Source organism: Myotis myotis, unplaced genomic scaffold (assembly GCF_014108235.1).
Source record: "Myotis myotis isolate mMyoMyo1 unplaced genomic scaffold, mMyoMyo1.p scaffold_m19_p_9, whole genome shotgun sequence".
Taxonomy (NCBI): Eukaryota; Metazoa; Chordata; class Mammalia; order Chiroptera; family Vespertilionidae; genus Myotis; species Myotis myotis.
The window spans coordinates 9,127,769-9,146,845 of NW_023416401.1; the positions used below are offsets into that span (position 1 = coordinate 9,127,769).

The following is a 19,077-nucleotide window of genomic DNA, read 5'->3' on the forward strand; positions in this document are numbered from 1 at the left end:
ACTATAATTAGACATAAATTCTAGACTTTGGGAACAAGGTGGTTTCTGAAAGTTCAGAGAAAAAGTAGGTATGACTCCTTGGCAACACTATGACCTTAAAAATGGCTAAAAGAGGAAAGAAAGTTCACAGAAAAGGATTCTACCAGTGACACATGTCTTAGTCCGTTTGGCTACTATAACAAAGCCCCATAGCCTGGGTGGCTTCTAAACAACAGAAATATACTTCTCACAGTTCTGGAGGCTGGAAGTTAGACGTCGGGGTGCAAGCAAGGACCCTCTGCCAATTTGCAGACTGGCGCCTTCACATCGTATCCTCACGTGCCAGAAAGAGAGGGAGCTAGCTCTCTGGCCTCTTCTTATAAAGGCACTAATCCCACTCAGGAGGACTCCTAGTCACCTCTCAAAGGCCCCATCTCCAAATGCCATCACATGGGGGACTAGATTTCAGCCCATAAATTCTAGGGGGACACAAACATTTATTTCATAACTACAAAAGACATTGATCAAGAAGAAAAAAGGACAGTGTCTTAAAAGCAAACAAATAGGAAAGCTATGAAGAGAGCTCTCTGATCTCAGATTTTAAAAGCAATGTCTGAAATATGAAAGGAAGCACATGTAACCAAGGAATACAGCCCCGTCATGATGACACCAGGAGAAACAGAGCCCAGGGTGCACAGAGGCGTAGAAAGACAGTCGCAGGGCACTGAGAGGGGGCTGGAATGGGGTTCGGGGCAGGAACGAAAGTGAGGAATGGAAAAGCCCATGGTTGGGCAAGTGGTGTCATGTCAAAAGCTAACAGAAGGACAAGGCAATTCAATATTTCTTTTTCTACCGAAGAAAGTGATCTTCAAACTGGGAACTTTACAACAAATATGGTTGGTAGAACATTGAACCCTAAGATAAGCAAGGAAATGATAAGAAAATACCCAGTCACTCAAATGAGTTCAAGTCCACAGGCCAAAGTGAACAACATCCTACTACGCAGAGGAAGGTGTGGACAAGGAGTGCTGGAGGATTTGGGGGGTGTGGGGGGGAGGAGGTTGTGGTTAGAGAACAGAAATATGCTCCATTCTTTAAAAAATAGGGAATGGGTGCATTAGGAAAAGGTGAAAATTATCAAGACCTGGCAATAATTTTTTATAAATATGTAGACTTTTATTAGGGCCAGCATTTTCATAACAATAAAGATCTCTCTAAAACAAATAGATATCCCCAAAATCTTTGTTAAGTAGTGATTGAAAATGAAGTAAAAATTAGTAAATTAACTATAAATGAACACATTTCAACATATGAACCAGGCCTTTGAAAGTTAGTTACTAGTGATTAACATGAAAACCATAATGAATACAGTTGATACTGTACTTTCCCAAAGTAAAGAAATATACTTAACTAATACTTTTATGAACCACTTTTGATATTACAAAATAAATTTTACTGAGCAAAAAAATATATTTAAAAAATTTCAGAAAAGCCCAGCTGGCATGGCTCAGTGGTTGAGTGTCAACCTATGAACCTTGAGGTCACGATTTGATTCCAGGTCAGGGGACATGTCCAGGTTGTGGGCTCAATCCCCAGTGAGGGGCCTGCAGAAGGCAGCCAATCAATGATTCACCCTCACCATTGATGTTTCTCTCTCTCCCTCTCCCTTCCTCTCTGAAATCAATAAATACATATATATTTTAAATCTCTGAAATAAAACAGACATTAAAGAGAAGATACAGGTATAGATATAGAGATAGAGATAGAAATAGAGATAGAGATAGAGATATAGAACTAGTGTTAAAATATTGCCATAGGCGTGGAAATGTAACATCATCATTTGAATATAATAAAATGTTAAAAAAGCAAAGGATTGTGAAAATACAGAAGAAGAGTTATTCTGAAACAAATTTTAAAAAGCAAGATCATGAAGTAGTGGCAACTATTTCTAACATGTTCCAGATACTGAAATGCTGTGGGGGAAATGAACAGAGATATCTCCTGAGGTGGCGGTAACAAAGGACAGAGATGGCTTTCAAAAATGCAAGGGACACAGCTAATTAATGTACCACCTCCTTCACATAAAACGAGAATCTCTTGGGAGGATCTAAGCCCCTTTGCAGACATATCTTAGAGCTGTTAACAAAACGCTTCACCTATCAGTAGAAAACTATATCAACGCTGAAAATGATGTGGGAATCAGAAGCATATTCAACTGTGATACGTGGTAGTTGACATTTTCCCAAATAGCCACCATGAGTCTGAGATCCTCAAGACACTGATGTCTCCCAGGTGCATGACTATCTGAACTCTCGTTTCACCAATGAGCAGGAACTCTGCTGGGTGCTTCAGATTCTGGGTGGAGAACGCCAATTAGTTTTTCGCAGCCTAATTTGACATGGGCATCAAGTGCCTTTTTAAATGCGTCACCCCACAGAGCTGGCCCACCTGGTTTAATTTGGGAAAATAACCAGTTCGTAGACTCTTTTTGGAGAGTTTTCTCTTTTGCAGCACAGTACTGCATAAGTAACCTCAGAACTCTTGTCTATCCACGAGAGCCAAATTTAGAATGAGAAATTGTTCTTGGCATTCCTTATGTTTATCCAAGCCTTTCTAAACTTCAGTTCATTGAGCAAAGCTTGTAAACATGAAACACCTTATTCATTCTGCCTTCAAATTCTGTACTCCAGAATTCAACCAATTCTGTCCGAAGATAAATGTTTTTCTTAATGTTTTCCAGAAACTCATTTATCTTTGATGGTTTACGGCAACAAATATGAAATTCATAAACTGTTCCATCATATTTTCCAAGGCCCCTCCAGAGCAAAAGATAAGTACATCAGAGAGGCATGTGGCTGCGTGGTTGGACCCCTTAGAGGATGAGCGTGGTATGGCTTCAGGTGCCCAGGAGGGCAGCCAGTAGGTGGTTTTCTGGGACTCCCCCTTTTTTAAAAATAGTTTTTATTGATTTCAGAGAAGGAGGAGAAAGAGAGAAAAACATCAACGATGAGAGAGAATCATTAATCAGCTGCTACCTGCATGCCCCACACTGGGGACTGAGCCTGCGATCTGGGCATGTGCCCTTGACTGAAATCAAACCTGGGACCCTTGAGTCTACAGGCAATGCTCTATCCACTGAGCCAAACCAGCCAGGACTAGGATTCCTCTTTTTATAGCCTCCCTACTTCAAACCAAGACCTGGCCAATTTTTAAAAGATAATGATTATCAAGGTAAGTATTAAACAATTATTAAACATAAATATTTGTGCCAACATGATTCTTATGAAACATGCATTCCCAAACTAATCTTGTTTCCATGTTGAGAAGTTATCAGGGGAAGGCAATGTTTTCCTTGGTCCAGATTCCAAGAAGACATTGTCAAACTATCTCTATGGATAACATGGGTAAACGTGGACTGGTTGACAGTGAAGTAAAGTTTTCTTAACTAGTTGAATGGCTGGATAAATATGTAGCTGATAAACTTGACTGCCGGAAGCCGGTCCATCCTTGCTGCTTGACACAGTCGCTGCAGGAAAGAAACATCTGCACAGCATATGTTTCAAGGGACCTGGCATATATAGCATACTGTTCTTAATATGTTTGCTCCCCTTAGCGCTGTGTGTTTTAACCAAGGTCACCTCTCCAAGAAAGGTTGTTTCCCCAGGTAGGAATTTTTCCCTGAAGTCAGGGAGGGGATGCCTCTCCTAGAAAGGTTGTTTCCCCAGGTAGGAATTTTTCCCTGAAGTCAGGGAGGGGATGAAACTCCTTAACTAAGTGCCAGGCGGGTAGTTAATCACTACAAACAATCATGCTTAAGCTACATAATCTTTACTCCCTGGAATGGAGATAAGAAACGCCCTAACCTTTGTAATAGAAATTGACAGGATTAAAATCAACTGGGATAAATACGGATGTAACAAGACAATAAACAGCAGAACCTCTCGGGAGATCCAGACCAGAACTTGGCTGGAGATCCTGGCTGGAGATCCTGGCTAGGCTGCTGATCAACTGAACACTGTCTCCGTGTCATTCCTTCTTCGCCGACTCCGTCTACGCCTTTGGGAACCCCTGGACCTGCTGGGGTTGGACCCCGGCATCTGGCGCCCGAACAGGGTTCCCTTAGGTAAGTCCCCCCGTATTTGGGACGGATAGGACTGCACCGTAGGGTGCTTCAGACCCCCCCTATAGAGTATAAGTAGGGTAAGTGGGTAGTTAGTACAGAACTTAGATTGACAAGATGGGTCATACTGAATCTAAAGAAAAAAGACTCTGTATTAATCTTTTAACGCATATGCTTGCTAGCAGAGGAGTTAAGGTTACTCCCAGTCAGACAGAAAGTTTTATAGAAGACGTATGTGAATGGCTTCCTGAGGATGGAACTGTTAATTTAGAAACTTGGACTAAAGTAGGAGAGCAATTAAAGAACTATTACAGCTACCATGGATCTGAGAAGGTCCCGGCAGTTACCTTTTCTCTCTGGAATTCAATTTGTGAAACCTTGGCACCAGAGGCAAAAATGGTTGAACTTTCTCAAAATTTAGTCCCTCGGCTCCACCCAGAGAGGATACATCATCATTGTCTCCAGCTCAATCTAAAAGCAATTTAGCTATGCCTAGTGATCGGGAGGAGAATAAATATCATAAACATGACCATTGGTCCTTTCCAGTCAGTAGAGAGGAGAATGGCCCTCCCATTCAAAACAGGCTCCCCAAATTAGAAAGGAAGCCTAAACCAGGTCCTGTGGCTCCTATGAGCTCCATGTCTAAATTTCAAAGGGCCATAAGAGAAGCTGAAGCTAATGGAGATCTTGAATTCTCACTCTGCTTCCCAGTTACATATGAGAATGAGTCTGGTGGGAATAGAAACCCCACCTTGGAGCCTATACCTTACAAAGTACTTAAAGAATTAAAATTGGCCTGCTCTGAATATGGACCTCTAGCTCCTTACACACAAACCTTGGTAGAAACCCTAGCCAGTAAATGGATGACTCCTTATGATTGGTCACAGGTTTGTAAATCCTGTCTCTCAGGAGGCGATTACTTATTATGGAAAACTGAATATGAAGATCTTGCTAAGAAAGCTGTAGCCACTAGCGAAAAAACCAGAAAAAGAATAACCCTAGACATGATATTAGGAGAAGGTGATTTTAACACGGCTGAGGAGCAAATGAATATGCCCACAGAGGCACTTACCAAAGTAACCAGTTGTGCAGTAAGTGCCTGGAAATCCCTACCTTATACAGCAGGAAAAACCACCACCCTTACAGAGGTTAAACAGAAGGTCGAGGAACCATATCAGGATTTCCTTTCTCGCCTCATGCAGGCAGTCAAGAGAGTAATCAATAACAAAGAGGCAGCCGATATCCTAATCAAACAACTGGCTTTTGAAAATGCTAATAATACCTGTCAGGCTTTATTAAGGCCGATTCGCAGAACAGGAACTATAAATGATTTTATAAAACAGTGTGCTGATGTAAGTCCAGCATTTATACAGGGTGTAGCTATAGCTGCAGCTCTCAAAGGGGAGACATACCCTCAATATGTACAGGCTATAGGACAAGCCAGCAATACTACAGGTAATAAAAGAAATATGAACTGCTACTCTTGTGGCTTATCTGGGCACTTTAGCAGAGAATGCCCAAATAAAAATAATAATACTCAGGCCAGATGGCAAGCTCCTCGACAGCCTGGAAATACATTAGGGAATAATATTAATCCTCCAAAAACCGTTTGTCCCCGATGTCAGAAAGGATTCCATTGGGCAAAGGAATGTAGATCAAAATACCATAAAAATGGTCGGCCTTTAAACTCTACAAATAGCTCCCAAGGAGGTTATATCCCATCACCTCAATCGGGAAACTTGAGAAGGGGCCAGCCCCAGGCCCCTGCAATAATAGGGGCATCAACCTTCAACCCCTTTGCAAATTTCGATCAGTCAGTGACCTCTTCAGGGCAACCCCAGGCAGTGCAGGATTGGACCTCCACTCAACCACCCATGCAGTACTAACCCCAGACTCGCCAGTAGCAGCCATTCCTACGGGAGTGTCTGGGCCACTGCCTGAGGGAACTGTAGGTTTAATATTAGGACGGAGCTCCACCTCGTTACAGGGGATCTTAGTCATCCCAGGAGTTGTTGATGCAGACTACACAGGAGAAATACAGATTTTACTTTCCCCACCCACCACAACTATACAGATTCAGCCCAACCAGAGAATTGCCCAATTAATCCTGTTACCAATACATAAAATAGGGACAGCTGTTACCCAGGAAGCTAGAGGGGCCGGAGGCTTTGGATCTAGTGATGCAGCATTTTGGATACAAGAAATCCATGCTACTAGACCTACAAAAATTTTACAAATTCAGGGAAAACCAATTGAAGGTCTATTGGATACAGGAGCAGATGTTTCCTGCATAGCAGAGAAGGATTGGCCCTCTTCATGGCCCACGCACACCACCTCCACTTCCCTAGTAGGACTAGGCAAGGCATCTAATGTAAAAAAGAGTTCTCAGATTCTAACTTGGACTGATGAAGATCAACATTCAGGAACATTCTGTCCCTATGTAATTACGACTATCCCCTTTACATTATGGGGAAGAGATATCTTGTCTCAAATGGGAGTTGTATTATATAGCCCCAGTGATAGAGTAACATCACAGATGCTAGACATGAGATTTAATCCAGGAAAGGGATTAGGAAAGGAAAGTAATACCTCACACTCCTCGACAGGATCTGTAATTGGGGCCATTGCCCTTAGGACTGCTGATCCCATAGTCTGGAAATCGTCACAACCAGTATGGGTTGAGCAATGGCCCTTAACATCTGAGAAAATATCAGCAGCCCGACAATTAATTGATCGGCAATTAGCAGAGGGACATATAGAGCCATCAAATAGTCCCTGGAACACACCCATATTTGTAATAAGAAAGAAATCAGGCAAGTGGAGACTTTTGCAAGATCTAAGAGCCATAAATGCCACCATGGAAGATATGGGCTCCTTACAACCTGGATTGCCCTCCCCTGTGGCAATTCCACAGGAGTATTGTGTTGTTGTTATTGACTTACAGGATTGTTTTTTCACTATACCTCTTCACCCAGCTGATTGTCAAAGATTCGCATTCAGCATACCATCAGAAAACTTTAAACAGCCTTATCAGAGATACCAATGGAAGGTTCTCCCACAAGGGATGAAAAATAGTCCTACATTATGTCAAAAGTTTGTAGATCAGGCATTGCAAGTTATTAGAAAGAAATTTTCAGATCTATATCTTATTCATTATATGGATGATATTTTACTAGCTCATAAAGATCGGGCTACTTTACAGGAAATTCTTACTCAGACCATCCTTGCTTTAGAAGAACATGGTCTAAAAATAGCCCCAGAAAAGATTCAGACTGAACCTTCTTTTTCATACTTAGGCAGAATATTACATACCTCTACTATCACCCATCAGCCTCTACAATTAAGAAAAGATCATTTAAACACATTGAATGATTATCAGAAACTATTAGGTGATATCAACTGGGTCAGGCCATATCTAAAAATAACCACTCTTGACTTAAAACCTCTATTTGACATTTTAAAGGGAGATTCTAACCCTAAGTCTCCCCGACAATTAACTGTAGAAGGAGAAAAGGCTATAGCAAAAATAGAACAGGCCATCAATAAACAGCAACTACAGTATCTAGATTATTCCAAATCTTGGGCCTTAATCATTCTAGGCACTAAATATACTCCTACAGGATGCTTGTGGCAGGAAGGACCATTAGAATGGATACATTTACCTGTCACTCCTAGGAAGATTGTACCACCCTATCCCTCCCTAGTGGCCACTCTCATTATCAAAGGTAGACGACGCAGTATCGAACTCTTTGGAAGAGAAGTTACTGAGATAATAATACCTTATAAAAGAGAACAATTAGACACACTATTACAATTTGAAGAAGAGTGGCAAATAGCTATAGGTAACTTCCCAGGACAAATTTTACATCATTTGCCAAGATCACCTATATTGCAATTTCTCTCCCTACATCCGTTTATATTTCCTATTAAATGTTCAAAAGAACCATTATCACCTCCTGCCTCCTTAGTATTCACAGATGGTTCCTCTAATGGTAGGGCAGTAACAATCATTGACTCAATAACCCATGTTCAACAAACTCTAGAGACGTCAGCTCAGAGAACAGAGCTTTTGGCAGTCATTTATGCTTTTGAACAATTGCAACAGGTTCCCTTTAACTTGTACACTGACTCTCAATATATAGTTAAATTATTTCCTCATATTGAGACCGCCTCTCTCCCACAAGGAAGAATAGCCATTTTCTCTTTGTTAACTCAGCTACAAACTTGCATTCACAAACGAGAAAAGGCTTTCTATATTGGACATATTAGAGCTCATTCCTGCCTACCAGGACCCTTAAGCGAAGGAAATTATCAGGCGGATTTACTAACTCGCCCAGTAGTTTGTACAGCTCTAGAAGAAGCCCGGCGGTCTCATGCCATTCACCATCAAAATGCTTCTGCTCTCCGTCTATATTATCGCATATCTAGAGAAGCTGCTCGAAGTATTGTGCGTGACTGCGGCCATTGTCCTACTCATTTTCCTAGCCCTGCTACTGGAGTTAATCCAAGAGGACTTAGACCCTGTGACTTATGGCAGATGGATATTACTCATGTCCCATCTTTTGGCAAACTTTGCTATGTGCATGTTTGTATTGATACCTTTTCTCATGTTATCCTTGCTTCTGCACGTACAGGAGAAGCCTTTAAAGATGTAAGTCAACATCTATTCCAATGCTTTTCCTACCTAGGAATACCAAGGGCACTTAAAACTGACAATGGGCCTGCCTATACCTCTAGAGCGTTTAAAAACTTATGCTCTACATTCAGCATCGCACATACTACAGGAATACCCTACAATCCTCAAGGCCAAGCAATAGTAGAAAGGGCTCACCAAACTTTAAAAACACAAATTAAAAAATTACAAGAAAATGAGTTTAAATATTCCTCTCCTCATCATGTTCTACAACATGCTCAATTTGTAATTAATATACTAAATGTAGATTCTGAGGGAAATTCCCCGATGTTCAGGCATTGGAACCCTGATTTAACTAAACCTAAAGCCCTCGTCAAGTGGAGAGACTTGCTTACAGGAGCCTGGAAGGGACCTGATGTACTTTTAAACCCGGGGGAGAGGATATGCTTGTATATTTCCACAGGACGCAGACTCACCTATGTGGATTCCAGACCGTCTAGTCCGACCTTATGTCTCACCGCCCGCCATCTCTGCCTCATCATAGCACACCTGACCAGTGCCCGTCTGCAGCAGATGTGCAGACCTGAGCTGGAACAATCTGTCCATTGGGAGGATCACATGTGCCTCCGTTTTGTCTTTCCACATGTCCCAGCTTTGCCCCACATCTCCTTTCCTTTTTCCTTTTTTTAAAATCTAACTACTTGTTTGCTGGTTCTTTGGCCTTTCTCCTTCTTTCCTGAACACAGCCTTTTCTAGAATCTCCCTACCCTACTGTTCCAGGAAGGGCATCTCCCTTTTATGCCGTGACTAGGGGTGTTTGGTATATGCCCCATACATGGAGTTGTCTTGGGCCAAGAGCCTGACATCCTGGGCTGAGAAAGCCCTGTTCCAGGACTCTCCTTTGTCCTGTATTGGCCCCTCTTACCCTTGTGTCAAGAGGGACCCTCTTCTTACAATCCAATTGCCCATAGCTGTTGCCTGAGCTCTCTGTTCATGCTGAGGTTGAAGCCGCATGGTGGCTGGTACCATGGATCTGTCTCTGGCCCAATGGCGTAAGCTGGGCCCTCTCTAGAGAAGAAACCTGAGTTCCCTATGATCAATGCCAGAGCCCCACCAGCAGGCAAGGGGATCCCAAGGCAGTTGCTGGGCATGGAGGCCAGAGGGACATAGGCTATCAAGGAGACAAAACTGAACCTCACATCACCCTACTTGGCCCAGAGATGGCTGGTAGTCAACGACGGGTAAGACTCCACAGGGTGGGGCAACCTAAGACAGGCACAGTCGGGGGCCAGTAGGAGAAAACTTGGGGTGCAACAAAGGTGGGGCACAGACCCCCCTCCCCAATGGTGCAGGGGCTTGAATACTCACCCCTTCTGAGGAAGGTCTCCTGTCCCCATGGCTGCTTCCTGCTTCCCATGCCCAGCTCAGATCGGGACCCAGGTAAAGACAGAGACTGGCTGACAGCAGCTGCCCTCTCACTGCAACAGGATTTGTTTCCCATTTCTACCTTGGACCACAGGGAAAGGGGCAGCTGAAGGAAAGGGCTGTGTCAGGATGCTGCATTCTTCCCTTTCTTCTCCCTCTTTTTTCTAAACACTTCCATGCCTTGTAGTTCTTTTGCTTTCTCTTCTTTTTCTACTACCCTCCATTTTCCATATCAGCTGGATCCAGAGGGCACAGCTTACTCCTCCTCGGACATCGACACCACCATCAACCACGGCCCTGATGGACCCTTTGATGCAGCCCTTCAACTTGCTGACGCTTCGGGAAGCCTGTCGCCAGTGACGCCGCCCGCTAGCCAGACCAACAAAGACAACCAAACCAACAACTTGAGGACAGCTGAAATCCCTTGACTGAAGAGGCTGGCAACCTTCTACAGGAATGGGGCTCCTTCTGCGCTCCATCCACTATGTTTATAGCTATGCTCACTATCATTGCTTGCCACTCTTCTTCCGAGACTTAAATGGCCCAATCTGAGAGGTGGCCACTGATTTGCATGCGCTATCATTTAAAAAATAAAAAAGGGGGAATTTGCCGGAAGCCGGTCCATCCTTGCTGCTTGACACAGTCGCTGCAGGAAAGAAACATCTGCACAGCATATGTTTCAAGGGACCTGGCATATATAGCATACTGTTCTTAATATGTTTGCTCCCCTTAGCACTGTGTGTTTTAACCAAGGTCACCTCTCCAAGAAAGGTTGTTTCCCCAGGTAGGAATTTTTCCCTGAAGTCAGGGAGGGGATGCCTCTCCTAGAAAGGTTGTTTCCCCAGGTAGGAATTTTTCCCTGAAGTCAGGGAGGGGATGAAACTCCTTAACTAAGTGCCAGGCGGGTAGTTAATCACTACAAACAATCATGCTTAAGCTACATAATCTTTACTCCCTGGAATGGAGATAAGAAACGCCCTAACCTTTGTAATAGAAATTGACAGGATTAAAATCAACTGGGATAAATACGGATGTAACAAGACAATAAACAGCAGAACTTCGCTGGAGATCCAGACCAGAACTTGGCTGGAGATCCTGGCTAGAGATCCTGGCTAGGCTGCTGATCAACTGAACGCTGTCTCCGTGTCCTTCCTTCTTCGCCGACTCCGTCCACACCTTTGGGGACCCCTGGACCCGCTGGGGTTGGACTCCGGCACTTGACTCTGTCCCCCTGGAAAGTAGTGTGGTGATGGGGTGTGTTCTTCTTGCAAAAACTATATATTTGGCACATTTTTAATGAGTTTTATGGGTACAAAGAAATCAGATATGTGATTTGTTGTTCTTGTTGTTGTTAATCCTCATCCAAGGATACATTGCCCATTTACTTTTAGGGAGAGTGGAAGGGAGGGGGAGAGACAGAGAGAGAGAGAAGCACCGATGTGAGAGAGATACATCCACTCGTTACCTTCTGTACGCACCCCAACCAAGACTGGGGATTGAGCCTGCAACTGTGGTACATGCCCTTGACTAGAATCAAACGTGGGACCCTTCAGTCCTTGGGCCAATACTTTATCCACTGCGCCAAACCAGGTAGGGCCGATATGTGATATTTTGATGGAATTGCTTTGAAGATATTTTGACAGCCCTGTAAAATTATCTAATTTGAAGAAATTTTTCTAATGTGCTAATTAACATATATGTATATGCTCACTTCCTGATCAGCCCATTTCTGAGTGAATTTTAGAGGTGCAGGAAGGTCAAATCCAGTGTTAGAATGAAGCCTTGAGATGTTCTCTATTTACATTGTTAGGAAATAAAAAAAGGTTTTTACAACTTGATGCACCCATTTCAATATGAACAAATCAAAACAGTTACAGCAAAATTCTTTTCCAGACCTGGTTTTCATACATTCACCTGCATCACAGGTTTTGGAACTCAGCAATAAGGATAGATCTCTTCAGCACACCATGGGACGATGACTTTCCAAGCTGGTACTAATTCATTGTGCTTCTCATATTTTTGAGGACAAAGAGACGGAGGGATAGCTGTGTACCGGCTTTAGAGTCAATATTTGATTGATCTCAACCAAGCAAGACAGTGCCTTCTTGCCTACAAGTCAGGACTGCATATCATCCCAGGTTATTTGGTTGTAAGCAATAGAAATAGACCCTGGCTAACCGAAGTAAGAAAGGGTTTTATAGAAAGGATACTGGATAGTGTTTGCAATAGCAGAAAAGACATCCAGGTCTTAAGAAGACCCAGAATCAGAGCAGCTGCAGGGATGTCAGTAGATGAAGCCAAATACTATTTTTGTAGAGAGGTGCCATCAACAGCCCCAGTTCCACCAGCCATCTGCCCAAGTTCTCTCAGCATCTCTGCCTAAATTTCAAGGCTTGTCTCATGTGCCCTCCCCTGTGATCAGGGATCCTGGGTTCATGTGACAGACAACCCAGCCACAAGGATGGAAGAGGGCGATTTCTCCAAAGGAAAAAGAAGGCACCTTTACCAAAAGAAAGGGACAATACGCTAGGAAAGCAAGAAAAAAGTAGGTCCACTAGAGACCTGAACTTCAGTCAAACACTCATTTTTTAATATACTTCACCTGCTTCCTGTAAATAAGGAGTTTAATTGACTACAAGCTCAACAGGAATGTCTACAGAGCCCGGGTGGTGCCAGCATCAGTAAGACTGTTGCACTACCTGGACCTTCAACCTGGTCCCCGTTCTGCCCCTAAGTGGCCCTCCCTCTCAATCTTCTCCAGCTCTAGGAATGGTAGCTGCTTCTTTTGCAGTTACTAATGATGTATTATCTCACATTTGCCTTTTTTTTCAATATATTTTACTGTTTTTGTTTGTTTGTTTGTTTTTACAGAGAGGAAGGGAGAGAGATAGAGAGTTAGAAACATCAATGAGAGAGAAACATCGATCAGCCGCCTTCTGCACACTCCCTACTGGGTATGTGCCCACAACCAAGGTACATGCCCTTGACCGGAATCAAACCTGGGACTCTTCAGTCCGCAGGCTGACGCTCTATTCACTGAGCCAAACCGGTCAGAGCTCACATTTGCCTTTTTGTTCCTTCTCTCCTTCTACAACAATATAAAAAACTCCTGTATTCATTTCCCTTCATTGGGTGGGTTGAGAGTGTTTTCCTTTCTGGGTCCTGACTGATGCAAATGCTAAAAATCCAGGTGACATCTATAGCAGGTGGTGAGGGAGTTTGACACTGTGTCATACTTGGAATGTGTGTCTTGTATGAAGGAAGATGTAGGGGCTGTTATAACGTAGGGAAAGATGCAGAGCTTTCACCTGAAAAAGGCATTATACTTATCCTGTGTTGTTCCAGAGGGTAGAACTATGATTAGCGAGAGAAGTTTCAAGGAAGCAGATTTTAGCTCACAATAAGGAATGGTCCTCTCACCACTTGAACTGCCCACAGTGAAATGCCCTGGGCAACTTTTGTTGGGAGTTAGTCAAGCAGAGGATTGGTTTCCATCCATCAGAGACCCTGGAGAGGTGCCCACCACAGTGACATGCTGGGCCTCTTGAGGCCACCAAATCCCCCTGCAGAATCTATAAGCTTTAAAGATCTGGTCATTTTCTATTGGACCTCAAGGATAAATCGGGGATGCTTAGGGACCTGCAGTAAACAGTAACAACTATTCTCTAGGATTTATCTTGGTCCCCAGAGTAATTTTAAAATAATGACCCTTCCTCTAAGACGGACGAAATCCAACTTCCCACCATTCTACACCCCGCTGAAAGCTGACACCCATTAGGAGGAGGATTCTCCTCCTTTGCATCCCCCTCTCCCTCCACTGGGTCCACTCTGTGCCCAGAGGACATTAAAGGAGCCAAAGATGACCATGAATGGAATTAAAGGATTCTAGTGTTCTGAAGAGAGTTGCTCAACCTTGTGAGTCTTGTCTGATGGATCCAAATCTCTGAATCCTTCTATGGCAGGCTGAGGCTTCCCACATCATCCCTGGATTCACAAGGGATGGGCCTACAGTTACGTGGGAACCAGACAAGACATCAACGGCTTAATGAGATTATCTTCCTGTCACTTTGAAAATCCCACCACCCTTTTAATTCCTGCTACAGCTGTCAACAACTGGTGCACATCTGTACAGCACACCCTTCTGATGTTTGGGGCACACATGATCAGTCTCAAAACATCTGTTCTCCATCTACCAGTTTTCCTTTTCCTAGAGCAAAACTGCCTTTGATCGATCACATTGTGGCAGTTTGGGGTTAGGCGGGGAGAAAGCCATTTCCTCTTGAGCCCTGTTAAGCCAAATATAGTGACATGAGATTCTAACCTCTAATATGCTCAGGAAAGGGTAACTTCTGGCACACTGAAAGAAGCATTCTCTGACATTTTCCAATGGGAACGTGGAGGACAGAGGAAACAGAATGATCTACCCGTGGTCGCAGGGCCAGATAGTAAACTGGAGTCCAGGGACCTTAGTCCTCGTCTCACTCAACACAATCTTATTGCTGCCGGTGATCCTCCATTACAAGAGAGAAAACCATGGAATTACTAGTAAGTGTCTCAGTGGCTCAGCCTAGCTTCTAAGTAAGTGAAGGTCAAAGCAGGGCATCAGTAACCTGGAGGTTGCACCTTTTGCCAATACAACTGCTGTGAATGGTTTTACTTCCCATTCTGTTTCCCTTTAATGTGTCCCCTTATTCTTCCCATTTGTCTCATGTCATGGGGTGATTGCCCAGACACAGGGGAAAACACCCAAGAAGTAGTGGGCAGAGCCTGCCATGGATATCAGCAACCGCACAACCACCATGATTGAGGGACACTAGGGTGCAAAACACCTTAAAACACATACATGCTTGCATGTCCAAAAGTCCAACAAGGGCAAAGAAAAATTTTGATTTGAACACCATCCTCTTCCTCAAGCCTCTGGGTTATCCTCCTCCTTATGCCTCCACTTCAGGCCTCTATGGCCATGTTCTCCCAATGAAAAAACTGTTGGTTATTCCCTGGACTGAAGGAGCAAGGCTGGGTGGAAGGTGATGCTAAAAGTGAAGCAAAGGGCAGGAACATAGAGTATCATGGTGTGGTGGGAGGTGAGAGGTGGGGAGTGGGGGGACAGGGCGTTCTCCCATGGATGGGCCCACCTATGGATCTACGCGGGTCTCTCAGCTCAGGCGATGCTCATGCAGTTCTGCTTCTTCTTCCTCTGACACCTCTCTCCCCACCCCTGCTATTGTTCCCCTCCTTGTCCCTTTATGTTCCTCAGCCCTCTCTCCGCCCATCCCCTCCAGTCCGAGGCAGCCACCTGGGGACCCTGCTGTCCAGTAATTAGCCAGAGCAGCTGCTCAATCAAACAAGCTCCAGAGATCTGCAGCTGGGAGAGCTGAGTCCTGCCTGGAGGAGGGGGAAGCCAGGGAGGCCCACCGAGCCTTCTCAGGTGGCCAGCTGACACTTAATTAGGCCCTCTGCTCTGGAGGCCTCACCAGATGGGCAAATGCCTGACGCCTTAGGAGCCAGCAAGACGCTGCGGGGACTCCCAGTGTGTGCTTTCCTTTCCAGCTGCCTCTGGGGCTGTGGGGGAGGGCAGTTAAAATAGTAATTGGCACCCGCCTCTGGTCAAAGGGCCTCGCTTTTCCCTGCCAGGAGGGGTGATGCTCTGCTGTGCACACCCCCCCACACACACTCACCCTCTCAGCAGCTGGGGTCTGCAGTGTTGATGCTGTTGACTGAAAATACTAGGTTTTGGATGCACACCAGAGATGTTGGCACTGGGGACATTTTCCTCCATCTAAACAATGCACACCATGAATACACAAAAGGCAGGATTCAACCAGAAGAGAGACATCTGAAGAAAATGCCAGGGTTTCCTTCCTTCTGTCTCCCCAGCCTGCAAAACTGAGCTGGAAGCGGAGTGGCAGAGGGAGGGTGAAACCGTTAACGATTTAATTTTGACAGATGGCTGGTTCTGGGCAAGAGAGAAGTCAGGAGTCAGCCAGCAGGGGAGGGGAGCGCTGCAGAAGGTGCGGGGTTGGCACTTCAGAGCACGGCCAGTGCATGCAAGAGAGAACTGCCCTGAGGGTTCTCCCAACCACCCCCTCAGTATGCCCACATCTGCAAGATGGAAGGCCATCAAAGGCCAGGCAGGGAAGCAGACCTTACTGCTCCCTCCTCCCCTAAAGGGCTGGCCTCCAGGAGAGGCTTACGTTCCAGCCACCCCACCGAGCATCATCAGAAATAATGATAATGAGGGCTACCAACATTGAAGGGGAAATGCAAGAAGCAGAGCTAAGAATGGGCCACATGACCTCTTCGCCCTTCCCTCGTCCTGACCTCCCCAACACTGTCCTTGCTGACAAAGAACACCTTTGCCTTTTGATGAAGAGGCTGGTATCTGCGGTATTCAAATCCTTATTATAGAAGCGTAAAGGTCGGAGGAACACAAGAAACCTCTCCTGCCTGCCACCACAGATTTGTGACACCCTAGAAGCGTCCATACGGACTCAGAGGAACAGCGTGTGTCTCATCCGGTGGTTTCCTCTTTTACTGTTGGAAAGTGAACTCGCATCAGAATTGGTTTTGCCTTATCATCACCCGCTAGCCCAGTGGTAATTGTTTTGTAACTATTATATGCAGAGAAGCTTCCCGAATAAAATGTAATAAAGCTGAGGCAACAAGCACACAAATCATGTACTATAATCTTCCTTATTTTTACTCTTGTTATTAATGTCCCTTGTTTGGGGGACCGATTTGCGCACGGGGCAGGCTGTGTATGATTACATTTTTGGCCAGCAGAGGACCAGGCTGGCGGCAGGGTGTCTTTGAGCAATCTCAGCTCTCTGTGGTTTCTGGAGTATAACATATTTTCTGCAGGTTTTGGCTGATACGGTGGACATTAATTGTTAATTCTCCTCCAAAAGCCATCTGCTAAAACGCAGACTGCCTGGAAACCTGGGGAAACAGCGCCATCTAGCAGCCCTTGCTCTAAGTGCGTCTACGCTGGGCTTACTGTATTGCTGCCTGGGACTGGTGGTGGGAAAGGCCCACCGTTCTTTTGAGGTTGACCAAGTAGGAAACATGCTCTCCATAAATTCCCCTCAGTCATCAATGAGCACAAGCGCTTTGCAACAGCGTGGAGTCCATTTTTCTTCAGAAAGGTAGCTCAGCTTAATGTTCTGGATGAATAAATAAGGTTTCCTACAATAGCATTAGCATAGAGCACTTTATCCGTAAGACGCTTTGTAGCTACACATTCAGAAGATGAGAAAACAGAGGCCATGGAGGAAAGGTACCTGCTCAAGGTCACACAGCTAGCTTGTGACTGAGTCAGGCTCAGAAACCAGAACCAATCCCACTGTTCACAGAATGGGAGCAACCCTTTTTCAAAGGCTAGGTGGAAAAGCAGGTAGAGACAAGACCAAGAAGTGAGAGCATCCTTCAGCAAGCAAAAGTCCGGGTTTCTTTCTGAATCGATAGAAGGATAACAGGCATATGGCAGGGTCTATATTAAACACAAGGACAGATTCTGGCCTGTGTCTCAGACACAGACACATATGGTGGACAGATCTTTGAGCAGCCCTGAAAAATATCATGGAAATGCCGAGAGCAAATATTTGGGCTCTTGTTCAACTCACCCTCTCTGCAGGCTGATCAGTCAAATTTCTTCCTTAAAGGAGAAATACTGCAGATTTTAATTTTAGAAGCAGGAGTTTGAGGGCGGGGGGGGGGGGGGGCGGTTCTCCTCAAAGGCCCTTTGCAGCTTTGAATTCAAATGTGCCAGACTTTCTCTTTCTCTCAATGAGGACAATTGTGGAGACTGGGCCCGTCAGAGCTGGAGGGGTCTCAGCCATGAGCTCATCCGGTGGGGCTCACCCTGATGCATGTTTGAGTCCCTGGGGATATGCCAAAGACAGTAGAGTTAGATCCCCACCCCTGCCGAGCTAATCACAATCTCTAGTATGGCACCTGGACATTAGTACTAAAGTTCCCTGAGTGATTGCAATATGCAGCCAAAGTTGAGAATCACTGACTTCCAGCCCAACCTTTCCTCTTAAAGATGAGAAAACCAAGACTCAGAAAGGCAAAGTGACTTGCCCAGACACCCAGGGAGGTAATGACAGAACTTGGACCAGTTTTCTCCTCCCTGCCCTTCCCTGCCTGCTACTATCTGCTACATCAAGTTCGCTATGCAGCATGCCGGGCCTCACTAGCCACGAGCCAGGTAGCCAGAATGGTCACCCCCTGCAGCACGACCTTCAGAGAGAGCTATCCCGTGTGCATACACACACTCACACCAATGCATTTCCCCTCCGGCCTTGGTGAATATAGTGCCCTCTAGGTGCCCTCTAGACCTTCTGGGGGGACACAGCTAGGTGGTGGGTGAGTCTCCTCACCTGATAAATCTGCTCTAGCGTTTCCATCTCCCAAAGCCTTTGGATACGTTCTTCTGCCTCACTGCAGACATACCCACCCCACTTGTCATAAGCCTCTGGCCAAGGACCTTATTGTCTTCAGGACAAAGAACAATCCCCGTGATTTCAACATCAAAAGTTTACACTCAAACTACACCTCCCAGGCTATTTCTCAAATTTAAAACAACTCAAAAATCATGCCAGGATGCCACAGGTTTTGTAGAAACCACTGACCATGAGCCATGAAATAAGTAACTGCACCAAGACCAACGTTGAAAAGCGAAGACTGATTCAGGCAATCGCAGCATGCATTCTCTAGAATGCTTCTGTTGTGACCAGGCATAGCTCCTCGGGGTATAAGCATGAATATTCCATTTCCCAGGTCCACCCTCCTCCTGCAACTAGGGGCACCAAAAGAAGGAGGGGTGGAGAGCCTTGACCTGGAGCCACGCTGGCTCCAGGGCCCACACCCTGTGCCCCTGGATTGGCATTGCTGAGCAAAGCAGAGGCTTTAAACAGCG

General features: G+C 45.1%; 1 pseudogene; it reads right to left on the reverse strand.

Moving 5' to 3' along the window:
- Positions 1-2,149: 2,149 nt before the first annotated feature.
- The window catches only part of LOC118663210, a 40,114-nt pseudogene continuing 23,186 nt past the window's right edge, over positions 2,150-19,077 (reverse strand).